Source organism: Zingiber officinale, chromosome 7A, assembly GCF_018446385.1.
Source record: "Zingiber officinale cultivar Zhangliang chromosome 7A, Zo_v1.1, whole genome shotgun sequence".
Taxonomy (NCBI): domain Eukaryota; kingdom Viridiplantae; phylum Streptophyta; class Magnoliopsida; order Zingiberales; family Zingiberaceae; genus Zingiber; species Zingiber officinale.
The window spans coordinates 12,561,892-12,578,640 of NC_055998.1; the positions used below are offsets into that span (position 1 = coordinate 12,561,892).

Sequence of the window (16,749 nt, forward strand, 5' to 3'; positions counted from 1 at the left end):
TTCGGATTTTACTGTGTCGAATAAGAGTTTATGCTGGAGCCTTTCTTTCTTGCTTTCTCTGCTTTCGGGTCATTGTGTGCAGCCGGTGGGTTATGCTTGCTGCCGTGAATCAAAGAAGGAAGAGGGGGGTTTTGATCGGATAGGATTTCATTGGGTTTGGCAAATAGTTAGGTTTCAATTCGGCAAGCTTGGATTACTAGGTTTCAACTCAGCAGCTTAGTTTATTATGCTTCAGTTTAGCAAACTTGATTTCTTATGATTTCTCCTTGCTAATTACCATACATGAACATCCCCTTATTCTGAGTAGATAGTTTAAGAAGTTTGCTAGTTTAACAAGCGTGAATATATTCTTATTATGTTAGTATGATTAGCATTGTAGTTAGATGTTCCTTCACAATTAACTAGCAGTAACAGCCCTCTAATTCTAGCATATAGTTCATGTGTTAGACATGCTTCAATAGTTCAATTATAACAGCCGAACAACCCTCTAATTAGCATGAGTAACTGTGTATTTAACATATAGTTCAATTATAACACATGCAGTGTTAGTTCCTTGCCATTCAATTAGCATGAGTAGCTGTGTATTTAACATTGCTGCTCAATTCCTCTCTTTGCTGTTCAATTAGCATGAATAGCTTTTCAGATTGGACAGGTTTATTTCTTCGGACAGGAATAACCTATATAAGTAGAAGAAGTATGGCAGGTTTAGTTTAGCTTATGTGGCTTGCATTAGCTAGGATTAATGTAGCTGGAAGTTGCATTTTTCTTTCCCTATTTTACAGCATGTATAGGAAACTCAAAGTTAGCTTTCTTTTGCTCTATTTTACAGCATGTTTAGAAAGTCCAAGTTAGCTTTCTTTTTCTCTATTTTACAGCATGTTTAGAAAGTCCAAGTTAGCTTTCTTTTGCTCTATTTTATAGCAGGATTAGTAAGTTCAAAGTTGCTTTCTTTTGCTCTATTTTATAGCATGATTAGTAAGCTCAAAGTTGTTTTCATTTACTATTTTAATATGCATGAACAGCCATGTATTCTAGTGGAAAATGAGAATCCTATTAAATACTTTTAGAAGTATTAACAAGTAAAAGAAAGAAAAAGAAAGAGAGAGAAAGGTCAAGGCCTTAAGTAAATCCCAAAGTCAAGATTTTAGGGATTTTTGGCACACAAGGTGTCTATTAAAATGCCAAGGCATTTAAAGAAGAAGTAATTAAGATAAAAAGTATTTTACTTTTAAAGGGCATGTACCGGACACAAGGTCCAAGGGATGGACTCCAAGTTGCCCCTAGGCACAAGGCCTAGAAGTATCTTAGTAGTTTCGGGATTAGCTACCTCGATTCTTATTAAGAATGCGCGCAAAGTGGTACAATGCCGGGCCCAAAAGAAGTTTATTATTATTTTGAAGTATTAAAGTATAAATTTTGAAACAAATGAAACAAGCTTCAAATATGTTTAGAATTAGAAAGTTTAGTTTCTTGTTATTTGAAGCATGCAGTAATAGTTTTATTTGTTTCTTGCTACTAGATTATTCAGCATGTTTAGTAGTTTTACATGTTTAGTAGTTTTACATGTTTAGTAGTTTTACATGTTTAGTATTTCAGTTAGTATAATTCTTTTATTGGTTTATGAGCATGATTAATTATACATGTTTAGTATTTCAGTTAGCATGATTCCTTTGCTATATATGAGCATGAGTAGTTTTACATGTTTGCATTCAGTTTTAGCATGTTTTTATTTATATACATGCATTTCGAGTTTTTGTGAGTAGATAGCGCTCACTAAGCTTTATGCTTATAGACTACACTTCCTCCTACTGCAAATAAAGGAAAGGAAAAGATTTAGCAAGGAAGGCGACAAGGTGGTGGTGATGAAGGTGTGTGATGGCTGGACTATGGAGAGATCCAGAATGAGCTGGCAGATTGCCAAGACTTTTCTGTTTAGTTATTTTAGTTCTCTTTTAATGCTATGATGAAGTTGAGATTGTAATTGAGTTTATTCCGCACTTGTAGTTTGGTATGTCTTATCGTTGGAGTTCTATTTGTTTACTATTGCTAGAATAGTTTCCTTTTAGTTATTGTGATATTATTACTGCGTGGTTGTGAAGTATTTATACCAGCCGCATGTGGCTGATGGTTTATTATTTGTTTGTATTGCTGATTTGGTCACCGGTACAGGGGAGATTCTGCCGAAATTTTTCGGTAGGGATTTCTCGTAGTTAAGTAGCGTACCGGTTAAGTAGAGTTAGTAGTTAAGTAACGGTCACTCTTAGAGAGTAGTAGTAGTAGTAAGAAGGGTGGTCGCTACATGTAATTTGGGATTGATGCGGTAGTTTAATAATAGTTCTCTAGTGGAATGAATTATTATTGATAAAATTAAGTTGTGTGTTCGGGGCGAACACGGGATGCTTAATTTTATCGGGAGACCAGAACCAATTCCTCCTCTCGGTCCCTATCGTAGCCTCTTATTTATAGAGTACTATACCCACCTATACCCACCTTCTATATCCACCTAAAGGGGGCCGACCAAGCTAGCTTGGGAACCAAGCTAGGGCCGACCTAAGCATGGGTTTAGGGTGGCCGGCCCTAGCTTGAACCCAAGCTAGTAGGGCCGGCCATAATTAAATTAAAAAGAATTTTAATTTTAATTTTTATTATGTGGAAGATATAATTTATTAAAGAAAATTAAAATTAAAATATCTCTCTTATAAAAGATCTACAAAAGATTAAAGAAAGAGATTAGATCTCTTTCCTTATTTGTAGATTGGTGAGATATTTTATTTTTTCTTTAAAAATTATTCACATGTTGTAAAATTAAAATTATAGAAATTTCTTTTTATCAACCTTGAAGAGATTTTTGAAGAGAAATTTTAATTTTAAAATTTTTGGAAACAAATTAGGAAGTTTTAATTTGTTGATTAAAACTTGTCTAATTTACTTCCTTTTGATGTGGCCGGCCAATATAGTTTAATTGGGGAAATTTTATTTTATTTTTCTAATTAAATCATGTCAAGGAAATTAAGGAAATTTTATTGTAATTAAATTTCCTAATTTGCCTAGGCCAAGGAATATAAAAGAAGGGGTGAGGGTGCCTTCAAGGTGACAACCTCTATTATTTCTCTCCCTCTTTTGTTCCTTGGTGTGGCCGGCCATTATCATCCTCTCCCTCTCTTCCTCTTGTGGTGGCCGAACCTCTCTCTCCCCTTGGAGCTCTTGTGGTGGCCGGATACTACTTGGAGAAGAAGAAGAAGAAGGAGAGAAAGGTAGCATCTCTTGGAGCTTGGTTGGTGTTTTGATCTTCTTCCTTGGTGAAGCTTCCTTATTGTTGCCCGAACCTAGCTAGGAGGAGAAGAAGGTGGTTGGTGGTTTCTCATCTCGGAAGATCGTTGCCCACACAACGTCCGAGGTTAGAAGAGGAATACGGTAGAAGATCAAGAGGTCTTTCTAGAATGTATAACTAGTAGTTTTTCCTTTTCCGCATCATACTAGTTATTTATGGAAATAATACCAAATACAAGATGCTTATGTTCTAGTATTTCGAATATGTTTTTCAAAGTTGTGTTCTTTTGTTTTATTTTTTTCTTGTGATTTGATTGTTCTTTTCGGTTAACCTAAAGTTATTTTAGGAAATTAAATATTAGATTTCTATAAAAGGTTTTGTCTAGTTGGTGGTGGTTGCTCCAATATCCAAGAAGGTCATGTGCCTCGCCATGTCAGTACTGGGAACCGATTATGGAAATTAATATTTAATGGAATTAATAACTTAAGGTGATTTGGGTCGAACGTGTTAAGTTCCGCAGGAGATCCAAGTCAAAACCTAAAAGAACAAATAGATTAAGTTTTGGATCAAACATGTTAAGTTCCGCAGGCGATCCAAAATTTAATTTAAAAGAACACATGGTAGCTAGGAAAAGGTTCAGACTTTTGTACAAAATTTTTGTACAGTGGAACCTCTAGGCTTTCTGAGTAGCAACCAACAATTGGTATCAGAGCTAGGGTTTTGCCTCTGTGTATTTGGTATTAGGTTAATTATGCACATGTCATACATAATTTAGGCAGGTTAATAGTAGGATGTGCTAACTTTGTGGATGCAGGATCCAACTATTATGGCTTTTAGTTATTATGTGTGTGATTGGACCTTTGGACATGTCAAGGGCATTTATATGTGTGTGCATGATTGTATTAAAAATACAGCAGGAGCTGTATTTAGTTTTATTAGGATTTTATTTTTGATCTAGATACATGTACATTCCTTTTATGGAATATAGGATCAAAATGTAAAATTCTATTTATGTCGCGGATCAAATCTTGCAAAGCGTGGAACCTTCTAAGGACCAGAGGCGCAGCGGAACTAGGAGCAAGATGGATGCGACAGCTAGACCCGGTGGCGGTGGCCAAATATGGCAGCAGCTTGGGATGACAACACACGGAGGACAACTATAGATAAAAGCTATAATAGTTGAAAATTAAAATTTCTATTTATTGCTTTTATATTGTGCTATGTGTGCATGTTAGTATACATGACTAGTAGGCTAGCATAGTTAAAATTCCTCGTTTATAAATAACTAAGTGGGAGAGAGATTTTTAAATAAATCCCATGGTCTCCATTACTGGTTTGTAAGTGATGCAAACAAGCTTGCGCGTTGGCTCTGAGTGCCTTCCTCCATAACGGATGAGCTTGTTTGTGGATCACTAGAACAGACTTCCATTTTTGGATGACTATAGGAAGTTAATTAAGAGCGTGTGATCTTCCCCAACGTAAGGGGCATAATCTTATTAATGGACTTAGTGTCACGCCCCAGGTAGTCCCTGTCCGAAGAAATTTCGGCAGCATCTCCCCTGTACGGCGGACAATATGAAGCTCAGTATACATATATCTCTATACCTCGGCCACACACGGCCGGAATAATACAATACAAATAAGAAATAAACCACGCAGTTTATATCAACATTCCACACAGATATAATATATGATCAATCCACGCAGTTTAATAAAGAAAGACGATATAGAACCTCGAAGATATATGTAAACAGCCTACTCCACTACAACGAAGAAACAAATCCACGAAGTAATGGAAATACAACCGCAGCGGAAAACAAAAGTAGCAAACCCGAATGTGCAATGTAAAGTCCACAATACAAACCCACAATACAAGTATATAAGATGCAAAAGCAAAATATAATCCGACAAAGAAAATCCTCGCGATAATGGGGCAAGCGACTGGAATCTCTCCTGACGGCCTCAACCTGAAAAATAGTAACAACGGGGTGAGTTCAAGAACTCAGCAGGTAATCCAATAGATATGTACAGCAACATATAACTACCAGTAATATCCTAATACAGTCTCCTAACAACCATCTATAGTACAGTCTCCTAACAATATAACAGTATGCATAATGAATAAACTGTAATGAGTAACAAAAGCATGTAATACAGTTTATAGCAAGAATAATAAGAAAGCAATACTGAAATAAACTGTACTCACCTGCGAGGCTTAGGCGAATGACTGTGGACATACACAGATAAAGATAGTCGGAACAAATACGCATGTATCCTGTATGCATGTCAATCATATGCAGTCACCCAAGTGCATCATCCAATATGCAACAATCACAATAAATGCAATCTGTGCATATGATGCGATATGACATGGTCACCCCGACGCTAGTCGGTAGTCTCACACGCGATGGCGAGACCGAGTAGGTAGGGCTGTGACACCGTGCACTCTGTCGTCACTACCCCCGATGAGTGACCGAGTGGACGGGATGCTGTCGGAGTACACCTATCCTCCTACCTCAAACATAGTGAGGGAGCGTAGCTCTCAACTCCCGGACGCAATGAGGGGAGGGATCCCGTCCGCTACCACGCTGTCATCACACTACCCATGAGCGGCCCAGCGGAGCGCCACAGAGCAACCTACACACCACTGGTGCTGTGCCACTACCCATGCAGTGGTCACGTTGTGTGCAGGCCCGTGTAGTCGGCCGACGAGCTCAACAATAATGGAGTCGTCAATCGCCCAGCATGCAATCATGCAGGATGGTGCATGATGCTACAGTATGTCATACCTGAACATAGCCTCCTCCATATATGCGGGTGCCCAAAAGGTAAACGCATATATATAACCATGATATAAACAGCATAAACTCAAAGATATCACATATAACAATGATGTAAGTATCATGAATCCAAGAGCATGTATCCCACATGTAAAGCAACTAATCCGGTAGAGTAGAGCACTATAGACATGCATCTCTATGAACATATATATACATGGCAAGAGGTAAATATCCAATCCTGAAGTAAGGCAACTAACAGATGAAGCATGTGATAGGTATCAACTAGCTAAGACCAGGGAAGAAATAAATCTACCACCTATCACTAGCAACTATATATAAACTATACATATCATAAGACAGTATCAAAAGATAAGTCAAAGGGTACCCGCCTCAAATAGAAGGTATAATCCACATCCGAAGTCGAGACGCCTATCTCGAATCAGAGTCCTGTGTCAAACAATATATATATATTTTATTTAGCTAAATCCAAATGAATAGCTAAATAAAATCTCCAAAACTAAATTAGGGCAAAACCCTAATCACCATTTAGATTAGAAATCTAAACTTAGATTAAATCCAATAGTTGACTAGGGTTAATTGTCTTAACCCTAATCATTCCATTAGTTTAATCTAAGCAACCAAATCTAATCACAATCAACCACTACTTACAACCTCTAGTAATCATGTAATCCAAATCATACCTAAATCTACACATAACCAACTAAATATAACCCTAATTCGTATCATTAAAACAAGGTGACAATTGACCTCCAAAAACTTACCCAAATCCAAGGTGATCACCAGTAGATCACCACCCAAGATGTTGCTGTCAGTTAGGGAAGTTGTTGTTGGAACCTAAGAAAGTTCACAGCACTCAACCTTGCTGAAATCTTGAGCACACCTCACTGATCAGAACCTATTGACTGCTGGGATTCTTCTCCACTTCAACCGAGACCTCAATCACAGTGAAGAAGAGAAAGTCCAAGTACTGATCAAGGGATTTACAGCAAACAATTGAATTTGACATCAAGATCACAACAAAGAAAAGAGAGTAAGAATCAACACTGCATTACCTCGATCGGTTGCCTCCAGAAAGTGTCACCTAATCCAATCCATAATGCAATGTATTGAATCTACTGTCCCTCAACTAGCCAGCGTCTGCCAAGACCTAGCTCCGGCAGAGGAATCCAAGATCCACTCAAACGATCCATGACCTGACCTAGGATCGCCGATGATCAAAGAGGAAAAGCAAGAATCGAGGATGAAACTCGAAGCTAGGGCACAAATCAAAGAACTAGAAGGAATAAGGTTCGGATTGCTTACCCATTGAAGCCCTAACTCCCTCTCTACACCGGCGATCGGTGGATCTGGCTTGATCCAATGGCATCGATCGGGGAAACGCAGACCGTGCTAGGGCACAGATCAGTGAACATCCAGAGAAGAAGAAATCGGAGCTAGCCTCGGAGCCCTAATTGCCTCTTCATTCCGGCGATCATCTCCCTTGGTGTCGGCGTTGGGGAAGGGTGGAGAAGAGGAGATCAAGATGATCCGGCCCCCTTCTTCGATCTCTGGCAAGCTACGGCGACGAGGCCTCAGTCGACGTCGACGATTGCCGGAAGTCCACTGGGTTCGGTTCGTCCGCGAGAGAGAACAGAGGAAGGGTCGGGGAAGAGAAGTGGATCGGCGATTTGGGGGAGAAAAGGAAACGAATTTGAATTTATAAATAAAACATTTCCTTAGTTAAATGGGTATCCCAAACAAGCTTTATCCGTGTCCAGAATTTGATCCCCTCAAAATCCGTCGTACGAACTCCGAAAAATTCCCAGAAAATTACTAAAAATTCCGGAAAAATTCTATAAGGCTATTTCTCAAATAACCCTATTAATTAAATTTTTTTTCGAGATCTCACATCCTCCCCTACTAATAAAAATTTGGTCCCCAAATTTCGCTATAACCAGCAGCTAACACTAGATATAACTAAAACAGTATAAATGCTGAAAAAAACTCTAACCCACATACCTCAAGTAAAAAGATGAGGGTATCGAGCTCGGACCGTATCCTTCAGCTCCCAAGTAGCCTCCTCGTCAGAATGATGCTGCCATCCGACTTTAACTAGCCAGACAGTCTTGTTCCGTAGCTGACGCTCTCTGTGGTCCAGAATCCGCACCGGAACCTCCTCGTAAGTAACATCAGGCTGAATAGGAACAGATATATCTGACAGAACATGTGCCGGATCGGATACGTATCTCCTCAGCATAGATACATGGAATACATTGTGAATGCCAGCCAGAGATGGTGGTAGCGCTAGACGATAAGCTACTGCTCCAATCCTCTCCAAGATCTGGAAAGGCCCGATATATCGCGGAGCTAACTTACCTCGAAGACCAAATCTCTTCACCCCTGACGCCTCTAAGAAATACATGATCACCAATGGAGAACTCCAGGGGTCTCCGTCTCTGATCAGCATAACTTTTCTGACGGTCCTGAGCCTCTGACATCCTTCGTCTGATAGTACGAACCAACTCCGCATCCTGCTGGGCTCTCTGAGGTCCTAGCAACTGAGCCTCCCCAACCTCTTCCCAGAGGATGGGTGTCCGACAAGGCCTACCATACAACGCATCAAACGGTGCCATCTGGATAGCCGAATGATAGCTGTTGTTGTAGGCGAACTCCACTAATGGCAGGTGGTCCTCCCAACTGCCTCCGAAGTCCATGACACAAGATCTCAGCAAGTCCTCCAATGTCTGAATAGTCCGCTCTGACTGTCCATCTGTCTGCGGATGGAATGCCGTACTGAAACGAAGCTGTGTGCCCAAGGCCTGCTGCAGACTCTGCCAGAATCGGGACGTGAACCGTGGGTCTCTATCAGATATGATGCTCAACGGAACTCGATGCAATCTGATAATCTCTCGACAGTATAACTCAGCTAATCGATCCAGAGAATCAGTCTTCCGGATCGCTAAAAAGTGTGCGGATTTGGTTAATCGGTCAACGATTACCCAAATCGCATCATGACCTCGTCGAGTCCTAGGCAAACCCACCACGAAATCCATAGTAATGTGATCCCACTTTCACTCTGGAATAGGGATCCTCTGAAGTAATCCAGCAGGTCTCTGGTGCTCAGCCTTCACCTGCTGACAGACAAGACATCTGGCTACAAACTCCGCGATGTCTTTCTTCATACCGTTCCACCAATAGGAACGCCTCAAATCACGATACATACGGGTCCCACCTGGGTGGATAGCAAATCTAGAACGGTGAGCCTCCTGAAGTAACTCCTCCATGACCGGGTGAGACTGAGGTACACATAATATGCCTCGGAAATAAACAATCCCCTCATCGTCTCGTGTAAACTCAGTCTGCTGTCCGGAAGCTATCTGGCTGCTAATGAACTGTAAATGCTGATCTCCGGCCTGGGCCTCTCGAATCCTCATCCTGATCGACGACTGAGCAATCATGGTAACAAGAATACCCTGCTCTGTCCGTCCCTGCTCCTCAAGGCCCAACTCGGAGAATCCCTGAATCAAGTCCGTGACTAAAACTCGGTGACAAACTAAAGTCCCTCTGGACTTCCTACTAAGTGCATCAACAACCACATTAGCTTTACCCGGATGGTAGCTAATAGTACAATCATAGTTCTTCAGGAACTCCATCCATCTCCTTTGTCGGAGATTGAGTTCCTTCTGTGTGAAAATATATTTGAGACTCTTATGATCAGTAAGAATCTCAAAAGTAATACCATAAAGATGATGTCGCCAAAGCTTCAAAGCAAAGATAATAGCGGCTAACTCTAAATCATGTACTGGGTAGTTCTTCTCATGCTCCTTCAACTGACGAGAAACATAGGAGACTACCCTACCGTGCTGCATCAAAACAGCGCCCAAGCCCTGAAGAGATGCGTCTGTGTAAAGTACGAATCCGTCATCACCAGAAGGTAAAACCAAGACTGGTGCTGATACTAATCTCTGCTTCAGCTCCTGGAAGCTGGTCTCATAAGCCTCTGACTATGTGAACTTCACGCCTTTTCTGGTCAGGCATGTCAACGGCATAGCAATGCTGGATAAACCCTCAACAAATCGTCGGTAATATCCAGCCAAGCCCAAGAAACTGCGGATCTCCTGGACTGACTAAACTGTCCTCTCGGAACAGAAACTCCGGACTCTACATGCTGAGCCTTCAGCGAATAGTTTCGGCTCAAGTGCCCAGGCAGTTTGCAATAATAGCAAACTGACTGTCCCAAGGTGCATGCACAGGTGATGTGATCTCGGGATCCGCATCGAGTGCAGTGTCACCGGTGGGTTGTTTCCGGTTCTGCTTAGAAGACCGGGAACGTCCAGATGAAGATCGTCCTGACTTCCGGGGTCGTCCAGTTGACCCAGAAGTACCCTGACCTATCTGAGTGCGACTGCTCTGCTGTTGTCCCGAAATCTGTGGCTGCTGGGTTTGTCCGGAAGTCCGATCAGTCTGCTTCCTTTTCTTGTCCGCATTTACTCTCTGATGAGCTAACTCAATCATAAGAGTTCTACCAGTGCCTCTATGTATGATGAACTACCAAAACCGGCAATCTTCACCTGAAGATGCCCGTCTAGTCCCTGGACAAACTGAAGCATACGAGATCTATCCTCGACAACTAACTCAGGACAGAATCTGGCCAACCGATTAAATTCGACATTATACTCCATCACTGAGCGATTATTCTGCCGAAGACTTAGAAAATCCTACCGTCGTGTCATCTGATATGCCCGGGGAAAACACTGACTCTCGAATGCCTCTCTAAATCTCGTATATATAACATGCTGCTCGCCTATGATCGAGCGCTGTGTGTCCCACCAGATCTCTGCCCCATCTCGTAAGTGGTAAGCAGCCAGCTCAGCCTTCTCCCACTCGGAGCAGGCCATGTAAAAGAATGTCCGCTCCATAGACTCTATCCAAGATTGAGCCACGCTCGGATCAGTCTCCCCGCGAAATAGCGTGAATTGGCTTTTCACCAACTCCGCCAAGGCTGGGATCCACGCTCGTGCCACAACCATATCCGTAGATATCGCTGCGGTACTGGGCAGAATCACTGGAGTTGATCTTATGGGTGGTACTGATGGATAGGTTGGAAGAGGTACCACTGGTGCTGCCACATAAACAGGGTAGGAACCACTAGTGGAACTACAGAGTAGGCATAAGTAGGGACGACTAAAGGTACGATGGGCGGTACCGGGTACTGCTGGTGCAGGTACCGAGTATGTAGTAACCAGCACGGATGTCCGTGGTGGTACCGAGTACGTAGTAGGCATGGCTAGAGAAGGTGCCGAGTACCCTGTAGGTACTACTGGCGGTACAGGTACCTCTGAAGTCGGAACCGTCAGGATCTGACAGTCTAACGTGGTCACAATACCCTGAGGAGTCTATCCCTGACGGACAGGCTCAACCCTAACAGAACTCTCTGGAGACTCTGTCTCTAGAGAATCGATCGCCCTCATACATGTGCGACCACGTTTAAGTACTAGAACACGTATCATATATGTAAAAAAATGTTATACAGATATCACTACAGGTATGAAAACTATAAAATTACCTGATTTACCTATTGTCGTCTGGAGATATCCTGTCGCTGCATAGCCCCCAAATAGATCCAATAAAATCTCGTCAAAATACCTCGGAATTCCGAAATGAGTAAGTCGACGAAAATCCGTACAAATCCAAAATACCGAGAAATGCTCACGAAAATAAGTATCGTAAATCCGAATCCCGACAAGTAGGTATCGCAAAATTTTGCTCTGATACCAAATAAATTGGTATCAGATAAAATCTCGAAAATCCAGAATGCCTAGCAAGTAACGTAACCTGCTCTGATACCAAAAATTGTCACGCCCCAGGTAGTCCCTGTCCGAAGAAATTTCGGCAGCATCTCCCCTGTACGGCGGACAATATGAAGCTCAGTATACATATATCTCTATACCTCGGCCACACACGGCCGGAATAATACAATACAAATAAGAAATAAACCACGCAGTTTATATCAACATTCCACACAGATATAATATATGATCAATCCACGCAGTTTAATAAAGAAAGACGATATAGAACCTCGAAGATATATGTAAACAGCCTACTCCACTACAACGAAGAAACAAATCCACGAAGTAATGGAAATACAACCGCAGCGGAAAACAAAAGTAGCAAACCCGAATGTGCAATGTAAAGTCCACAATACAAACCCACAATACAAGTATATAAGATGCAAAAGCAAAATATAATCCGACAAAGAAAATCCTCGCGATAATGGGGCAAGCGACTGGAATCTCTCCTGACGGCCTCAACCTGAAAAATAGTAACAACGGGGTGAGTTCAAAGAACTCAGCAGGTAATCCAATAGATATGTACAGCAACATATAACTACCAGTAATATCCTAAGGTACAGTCTCCTAAACCATAGGACCTACAGTACAGTCTCCTAACAATATAACAGGTATGCATAGCTGAATAAACTGTAATGAGTAACCAGAAGCATGTAATACAGTTTATAGCAAGAATAATAAGAAATGCATAACTGAAATAAACTGTACTCACCTGCGAGGCTTGGGCGAATGACTGTGGACATACACAGATAAAGATAGTCAGAACAAATACGCATGTATCCTGTATGCATGTCAATCATATGCAGTCACCCAAGTGCATCATCCAATATGCAACAATCACAATAAATGCAATCTGTGCATATGATGCGATATGACATGGTCACCCCTGACGCTAGTCGTCGTCTCACACGCGATGGCGAGACCGAGTAGGTAGGTGTGACACCGTGCACTCGTCGTCACTACCCGATGAGTGGCCAGTGGGCGGGATCTGTCGAGTACACCTATCCTCCTACCTCAAACATAGTGAGGGGCGAACGCTCTCAACTCCCGACGCAATGACGGGAGGGATCCTGTCCGCTACCACTGCATCACACTACCCATGGCGGACCGGAGCGCCTCTGAGCAACCGCCATACACACCACAGGTGCCGTGCCACTACCCATGCAGTGGTCACGTTGTGTGTAGCTGGCCGACGAGCTCAACAATAATGGAGTCGTCAATCGCCCAGCATGCAATCATGCAGGATGGTGCATGATGCTACAGTATGTCATACCTGAACATAGCCTCCTCCATATATGCGGGTGCCCAAAAGGTAAACGCATATATATAACCATGATATAAACAGCATAAACTCAAAGATATCACATATAACAATGATGTAAGTATCATGAATCCAAGAGCATGTATCCCACATGTAAAGCAACTAATCCGGTAGAGTAGAGCACTATAGACATGCATCTCTATGAACATATATATACATGGCAAGAGGTAAATATCCAATCCTGAAGTAAGGCAACTAACAGATGAAGCATGTGATAGGTATCAACTAGCTAAGACCAGGGAAGAAATAAATCTACCACCTATCACTAGCAACTATATATAAACTATACATATCATAAGACAGTATCAAAAGATAAGTCAAAGGGTACCCGCCTCAAATAGAAGGTACAATCCACATCCGAAGTCGAGACGCCTATCTCGAATCAGAGTCCTGTGTCAAACAATATATATATATTTTATTTAGCTAAATCCAAATGAATAGCTAAATAAAATCTCCAAAACTAAATTAGGGCAAAACCCTAATCACCATTTAGATTAGAAATCTAAACTTAGATTAAATCCAATAGTTGACTAGGGTTAATTGTCTTAACCCTAATCATTCCATTAGTTTAATCTAAGCAACCAAATCTAATCACAATCAACCACTACTTACAACCTCTAGTAATCATGTAATCCAAATCATACCTAAATCTACACATAACCAACTAAATATAACCCTAATTCGTATCATTAAAACAAGGTAACAATTGACCTCCAAAAACTTACCCAAATCCAAGGTGATCACCAGTAGATCACCACCCAAGATGTTGCTGTCAGTTAGGGAAGTTGTTGTTGGAACCTAAGAAAGTTCACAGCACTCAACCTTGCTGAAATCTTGAGCACACCTCACTGATCAGAACCTATTGACTGCTGGGATTCTTCTCCACTTCAACCGAGACCTCAATCACAGTGAAGAAGAGAAAGTCCAAGTACTGATCAAGGGATTTACAGCAAACAATTGAATTTGACATCAAGATCACAACAAAGAAAAGAGAGTAAGAATCAACACTGCATTACCTCGATCGGTTGCCTCCAGAAAGTGTCACCTAATCCAATCCATAATGCAATGTATTGAATCTACTGTCCCTCAACTAGCCAGCGTCTGCCAAGACCTAGCTCCGGCAGAGGAATCCAAGATCCACTCAAACGATCCATGACCTGACCTAGGATCGCCGATGATCAAAGAGGAAAAGCAAGAATCGAGGATGAAACTCGAAGCTAGGGCACAAATCAAAGAACTAGAAGGAATAAGGTTCGGATTGCTTACCCATTGAAGCCCTAACTCCCTCTCTACACCGGCGATCGGTGGATCTGGCTTGATCCAATGGCATCGATCGGGGAAACGCAGACCGTGCTAGGGCACAGATCAGTGAACATCCAGAGAAGAAGAAATCGGAGCTAGCCTCGGAGCCCTAATTGCCTCTTCATTCCGACGATCATCTCCCTTGGTGTCGGCGTTGGGGAAGGGTGGAGAAGAGGAGATCAAGATGATCCGGCCCCCTTCTTCGATCTCTGGCAAGCTACGGCGACGAGGCCTCAGTCGACGTCGACGATTGCCGGAAGTCCACTGGGTTCGGTTCGTCCGCGAGAGAGAACAGAGGAAGGGTCGGGGAAGAGAAGTGGATCGGCGATTTGGGGGAGAAAAGGAAACGAATTTGAATTTATAAATAAAACATTTCCTTAGTTAAATGGGTATCCCAAACAAGCTTTATCCGTGTCCAGAATTTGATCCCCTCAAAATCCGTCGTACGAACTCCGAAAAATTCCCAGAAAATTACTAAAAATTCCGGAAAAATTCTATAAGGCTATTTCTCAAATAACCCTATTAATTAAATTTTTTTTCGAGATCTCACACTTAGTGTCAAGTAATGGTATACACTTAGACACATCTAATAGTATCCTCCCCATCGGAGTCACTGCTATTATTTGTGTGACTAAAAGACACCAACTATTAATTTTATTTGTCAAAAAGTTAGGTTGACAAGATAATAAAATTAATGGGTTAAAACTCTCCTTTTACAAATGTTGAATTTGTATACGTCCACACTAACGTGACATACAAAATTCACGGTGTTTTGAGGTGTTGGTTAATTTAAAATAGTATTGTTTGAGGAATCAATATTATTCTAAATTTAGAGTTCTGACCAAAAAATTATTTGTGATTCTTAGGATGACTTTCAACCCACTGTCCATCATACTTCAACAGAATAGACTTACTGGACCTAATTACATAGATTGGAAAAGGAACCTGGACATTGTTCTGACTGCTGAAAGCTATAAATTTGTACTGACTGAGCCTTGCCCTGAAGCACCTACTGGTGAATCTACCCAAGAGGAGATTGAATCTCATAGGAAATGGGTAAAAGCATATGAGATGGCGCGGTGTTACATTTTGGCTTCAATGTCAAATGTATTGCAACATCAGCATCAAGATTTACCAACAGCCTATGATATTATGAACAATCTTTGGCCATCAGGATAGGGCTTATAGGCAAGAAGCCATGAGAAATATAATGACAGCCACCATGCAAGAGGGTACTCCTGTAAGGGATCATATCCTAAAGATGATGGCTTATCTGAACGAGATACAGATCCTTGGAGGAGAAATTGATGGGGAAACCCAGATCGATATGATCCTCCAAACGCTACCTAGAAGTTTTGAGCAGTTCCGCCTGAATTATAATATGAATAAAAGGATTTATTCATTAGCGGAACTACTGACAGAACTTCAAGCAGCAGAAGGATTATTTCGTCATAATTCTCAAATTCACTATGCTGAAAATGGTTCTACTTCTAAACCGAGAGGAAAGAAGAAGAAGAAACAAGTTGGCTCAGCAAAGAAAGTGAATAAAACTCAGAGTACAAGATTTAAAACTAGAGTGAAGAAGCCGAAGGGCAAGTGCTTCATCTGCAAGCAGTCAGGATATTGGAAGGCGGACTATCCTCGAAAGAACCAAAACAAAGGTATATCTCATGCTCTAGTTGTTGAAATATGTTTAGCGGTGTTATCTACCAGCACCTGGTGTGTAGATACGGGAGCCACTGATCATGTCTGCAATTCCTTGCAGGGGTTCCAGGAAACCCGACGACTATCTGAAGGAGAGATTACCGTCTACATGGGCAATGCTACTAAGGTGGTAGCTGTTGCAGTGGGAGACGTCTATTTATCTTTTAGTAGAAATAGAAATTTGATTTTAAGAAATTGTCTTTATGTACCCAGTTTTAGAAAGAATTTAATTTCAGTTTCTAAACTGTTTTTAGATGGATATTCAGTTTCTTTCAGTAACGATGTAGTTATTAAAAGAAATAAAGTGATTATCTGTTCTGGTGCATTAGTTGGCAATTTGTATATTTTAAATCCAATTTCTTCCACAAGATAAAACATGGAAATTTATAACTCATCTTCTAACTCTAATAAAAGAAAAGAACCTTCGGAAATGAACCAAGCATATCTTTGGCATCTAAGGCTTGGTCATATTAACTTAAGTAGGATTCAGAGGCTTATAGCTGATGGACTTTTGAGTTCATT

General features: G+C 41.3%; 2 long non-coding RNA genes across 4 annotated transcripts; both read right to left on the reverse strand.

Annotated features, from left to right (window-relative positions):
• Positions 1 to 6,968: 6,968 nt before the first annotated feature.
• Positions 6,969 to 7,740, reverse strand: LOC121999922. 2 transcript variants are annotated; one of them, XR_006116837.1, is made up of 3 exons: positions 7,375 to 7,740; positions 7,125 to 7,265; positions 6,969 to 7,039 (listed from the first exon to the last, which is right to left on the reverse strand). It is a non-coding gene; the product is annotated as an uncharacterized LOC121999922 (long non-coding RNA). The 2 variants fall into 2 exon arrangements; XR_006116836.1 differs by having other exon boundaries at positions 7,125 to 7,270; positions 7,375 to 7,738.
• Positions 7,741 to 14,081: 6,341 nt separating this feature from the next.
• LOC121999923 lies at positions 14,082 to 14,636 on the reverse strand. 2 transcript variants are annotated; one of them, XR_006116839.1, is made up of 3 exons: positions 14,488 to 14,636; positions 14,238 to 14,378; positions 14,082 to 14,152 (listed from the first exon to the last, which is right to left on the reverse strand). It is a non-coding gene; the product is annotated as an uncharacterized LOC121999923 (long non-coding RNA). The 2 variants fall into 2 exon arrangements; XR_006116838.1 differs by having other exon boundaries at positions 14,238 to 14,383.
• Positions 14,637 to 16,749: the final 2,113 nt, after the last annotated feature.